A 5,000-nucleotide genomic window follows, 5' to 3' on the forward strand; every position below is an offset into this window, starting at 1 on the left:
TACCACAACTAAAACTCAAGGTTCGCTATAATACTTATATATAATGGTAAACCTTGCTCCAGCTGGTAGTTGAGATTTTATGATTCTTTTTTTTTTTCCATTAAAGTGAATATAACAGCTCCAAAAAAATCATAATCATAAAAATAAAAAACAAAAAAAAAAAAAAAACCCAACAAAATAACAACAAATAAACAACCAAAAAAAAAAACAAAATCTCTGAAGTATTGCTTCCGTTTTAACAGATTTCGTTATTGGCTGAAGAAGGGATGTTTTGAGCGCTAAAGGTTTCCGTTTAGTATTCTGAGCATTTTTAAAACTATTATTTTTGCTCATCACTTTTTACAGTCAACAGTTTTTACTTTTAGTAGTTTAGTGTTCATTTTACTCTTTTCCATGTTCATCAACGTATCTTGTAATGAGGGAGTAGTTAGTTATACGATAGTGCAATGTGACTTGCCATTACGTTTACCAGAATTGGATAATTTTCAGATTCCAAAATCCAAAACCATCATGCATAAGTTTCACATAAACTATGATTTTTCTCTGAGTCAAACGCTTGTATGTTCAACAATGGATATTATTGTACTCCTTTGGTCATGGGCGAGGTGCACACATTAGCAGGTCTGATAACAGAAAGCAAATAAGGGCTTGATTTAACATTCGTCTACTCGTATTAGATTATGTTTTGCATTGGTTTGTGGGTGTTTCTATTACAACAAAAAGACCATAACACTTTGGGTTACCAGACCTGTCAATTGGTACACGGCGGTTATGGGGATAACAAGATTTCATAAAAGCACAATAACAAAACAATTTCGAGGCGATACGTTCAAAACACAAAGAAAAAATAAGCCAACTCCCCCCCCCCCCCCACACACACACAAACAAAAAAAAAAACAAAAGAAAAAAAAATTAAAAAACAAAACCAAAACCAAAATAAAAATATCAAAAAATAAAAACAAACAAACAAACAAAAACAACAAAAAAGCGTAGGAGACACAAGGATTGTTTTGCTCCGACACGCATCCGGTTAAAGAATAAATTCTGACGCGTAATGATATCCTGACATCCGAACCTATTTATGGTTCCAGTTTAACATTGATGTATTGGACAATATTTTGAGTCATTTAAAAAAAAATATTTCCATTACAACAATGAGCCCACAAGGAATTGGGTTATCAGACCTGCAAATAAGTGCACATCGCCGGCCCACAATCACAATTCGTAATGTCAAATCGTTACATTCGGGAACCAATCATGACACTTTACCCCAACTCCAAAAAAGACCCCCCCCCCCCCCCCCCCCAAACAAAAAGAAAAACAAAGAAACCCCAACAGTTTGATAAAAAAATTTTATGACTGAGGTCATTTGAGGTCTATAATAATAATAATAATAATAATAATAATAATAATAATAAATAATAATAATAATAATAATAATAATTATTATTATTATTATTATTATTATTATTATTATTATTATTATTATTATAATAATAAGATTCTTGAACTTTTGAGATTGATATTTCGAACTTTTCCCCAAAGCTATATGAAGCAAGGTCATGACTTTCTGACATAATGTGCCATAACATACACAGGCTGTCTAATTCGTGTCAATGATTATCTGGCTAGACGCAACGATGAATCATATGTCTAGATCTATGCTATATTATTATGATTATTATAGTAATCGTTATGTTTTAATTAAATTGGAAGGTTATCGTAAAACAACCCGCTATAGCACACTTAAACACACTGATGCGCGCCTTAAAAAAAAGGTCTGATTATCCAAATTGGTATGGGCCGACGAGCACATATTTGCAATGTCTGATAACCCAATAGATTATGGGCTCATTGTTGTAATGGAAATCTTTAAAAAATAACGCAAAATATTTTCCATTACAACAATGGTAAATTAGGCGTATTATTGCGTTCCATGTGGACCTTTATCTTATCTTACTAAAGGCTTGATATAGGAATTATCCTTTAAATGCCTTATACAATAGTTTATAGTTACAGAATCTCATATTGCTTGCATTGTATCATTCACATACAGTTTTACACAACTTTGAATGTAAGGAAAACATGTATCAATGCGGCAATGTAAAATCGAAAAATACTATCATAGAATACTGGTAATTGAAAATTTGCCATGATCGAATGAATCATTAATGTACACAGTTCTTAGAAAAATGAAATATTCATGACAAAAATAACCATGACGGCAACAACGATAATAATCATACATAAGTCTCGGATAAAGAATATAATTAATTCTATCATCCCGAAATAATACCGCTTTTTAAATCGACTCTACAAATTTGAATAATAATATTATCATCATATCTTCCATGTCATGTTTATAGAAAATCGATTTCTATCAATTCACGTCCCATTAACTTTTGTAAACTTTGTATGGGTAGGCTTTGTATATTTACGTTTTTATGTTCCAACTACGTACATAGAGCCAATGGCGAGGTATTCGTTTGAGGTGTGATACATAGGGGTAATGAATCACAGATCCTGTTTTATAATTGTCGCTATTGAAAGTTCAAATGCCATAATGTAAAAGAGTCAACTTTGCTCTGTATAATAATAATAATAATGATAATAATAATAATAATAATATAATAATAATAATAATAATAATAATAATAATAATAATAATAATAATAATAATAATAATAAGATCTATAGATAGTATGCGCTTGGCGAAGAAACTCAAAACATTGCCATCCGGACGTATAACGACCAACACATAAAACTATGTGTAACCATGAACTTTTATAGTCTGGTTAATACAGTTTAGTAAGAACTACTCATAAACGCGGATGGCAAAAAAAAAAAAAAAAAACAATAACAAAGACCTGAGTGACGTCATCTTCGTTCTATCTTTAAATAGAACAAAATTGATACCACTCAGCTCTTTTTTAAAATTGTTTTTAGCCTGCCGTTTTTATGAGTAGTTCTTACTAATTGCATCAATCAAAACTATAAACTTTTAAGGCTCCATATTGTTTTGTGTGTTGATACGTTTTATTCGGCTGGCGTATGTTATGAGTTCTTTGAATAAACGCATAGCATGAATAAACGTAAGGTAAAACATTGTTTTCTTTGATTGATTAGGCTGGAAGAACTAGTGAGTATTTTACTTAACCACACGGTAAACCGTGTAGTTTGTCTGTTTACATTATTTGGACGACTGTCCGAGGGGCGTGGTTAAGACTGTCACATGTATCCCCCCCCCCCCCCTTTTTCCACCATACATACATGTGATATCCACTCACATTATTGGTATGTGTTGATTTATTTGTGTTTATATATTGTTTCATATTATGTGTGAGCCCTTTCTCAATAATACGATGATCAAATGATTTCAAACGTTCGTTTAAATCTGAAAGCAGATGCTGTGTTATCCACTGCACATCCTTTGAAATAGAGTTTTGACAAGGTGAAATAATTTTGTCTTTTAATAAGCGACATGTCCAAATAATGAAGTAAAAGATAATTTCTTGTCAGTCAGAGGATTTTCATTTTCAAGTAACAAATCAAAGGTGAGGGAGAGTTAGAGAGATATAGATAAATCGATCGATCGATAGATAGATATAGAGATAGAAAGAAAGAGAGAGAGAGAGAGAGAGAGAGAGAGAGAGAGAGAGAGAGAGAGAGAGAGAGAGAGAGAGAGAGAGAGAGAGGTGGGTGTGTGTGCTAGAAGAAAGAAAGAAAGAAAGAAAGAAAGAGAGATAGATAGTTAAGTAGAGAGAGAGAGAGAGAGAGAGAGAGAGAGAGAGAGAGAGAGAGGAGGGAGGGGGGGGGGGAGGAGAGAATTGATTTCATTGCATTAAAGACAACTGAGCCTATTACATTAGACTAGATACCTGTTTATATTCTCAATTTTTATCCGCATGTTTTCTTTCGATTACGCTCTTAATTTCTTACTTAACAAGCAGGGTGATTATAAATCTCATTAGATTACCTAGTATATCGTCTACATTACTGAGGCTATCTATCCAGACCATAATAGAAAGAAAATAGTTTAGGAATATAATTACCCATATTCACGATTCGCCATACCTCATATATTAATTAATTAGCCGCATGCCGTTTCATGGAAGTATCCTTTAACCCTCTCCTTACCATCTGCAGTAAATTGTCACTTTTGTTACGACACAATAAATATACATTTTTTTCTTATTCAGATTTATTTTGTACATCAAAAACTTTGAAGAATGATCGTTGGTTAATTAATAAGAACATACATGTTTTTTGTTGAGAGCTTGTTTGAGTAAAAAATCGATTTTTCTGTTGGGTAAACCTGCCATTTTTGGAAAATTCTGAAAATCATCGGTAAGGAGAGAGTTAAGCGTCATCAGAGTCCTCTGTCCATGTAGGGTTAGATGCACGATATAAATGTTGATCATTATTTAGAAACTGTGGCAGCAGCAGCTTCTAATTGTGCTCACATTACTAAGTTAGATGATCGACCCTATCTGCAGATTCTTTCCCACACTCGTGCACCGTCGCAAACCCGCCCGGAAGCTTCGTCACAACACACCGTTCAACTAGATGCACTGCGGTTTCGGGTACCCCACTGATGAAGCGATTTTGCCGTTAGGTAGGCAGGACGCTGAGGCGAAACGTCGTTTTCGTAACATTTGCCACAAAAATAGTCTACTTCAATAAAGACAGTGAATTTGGTAAGAAAAGACCATTTCCTTGGCCGAGTTAGCAGGCCTTCCCGTTTGTGAGCATTTAGAGCAATGGTACGGCAGAAGTTTCATTTTTATGAGTGTGGTTTTTCTAATTTCAAAAAACAATTTGCTGAGTCGGTTGTCGTTTACGACTCCGGCCGACGCCATTATTACTTAACTGTGTTTCTCATCAGTTTCGATATAGCAAGTGATGGCAAACATTATGTATGATCAGGATTATCTTTAGTTAGGGTTGAGGGGGGAGGGTCGGGGGGTTCCCGATATAAAAAAAAGGAGGGGGGGGGGCTG

At 33.9% G+C, this 5,000-nt stretch overlaps 1 protein-coding gene across 3 annotated transcripts in view; it reads left to right on the forward strand.

Annotated features, from left to right (window-relative positions):
- The window catches only part of LOC144970871 (sodium- and chloride-dependent neutral and basic amino acid transporter B(0+)-like), a 73,495-nt gene that overhangs the window by 4,486 nt on the left and 64,009 nt on the right, over positions 1 to 5,000 (forward strand). Inside the window, exon 1 of one of the 3 annotated variants that reach the window (XM_078910990.1) lies at positions 3,333 to 3,451. The exons of the other annotated variants lie outside the window; for them this stretch is intronic. The gene's annotated coding sequence lies outside the window, so the exon portion shown is untranslated. Of the gene's footprint in view, positions 1 to 3,332; positions 3,452 to 5,000 lie in introns of those variants that run through there. 3 annotated transcript variants of the gene reach the window in all.

This window comes from Berghia stephanieae, chromosome 4, assembly GCF_034508935.2.
Source record: "Berghia stephanieae isolate SIO BIC M18660-M18661 chromosome 4, UCSD_Bste_1.3, whole genome shotgun sequence".
In the NCBI taxonomy this organism is placed as follows: Eukaryota; Metazoa; Mollusca; class Gastropoda; order Nudibranchia; family Aeolidiidae; genus Berghia; species Berghia stephanieae.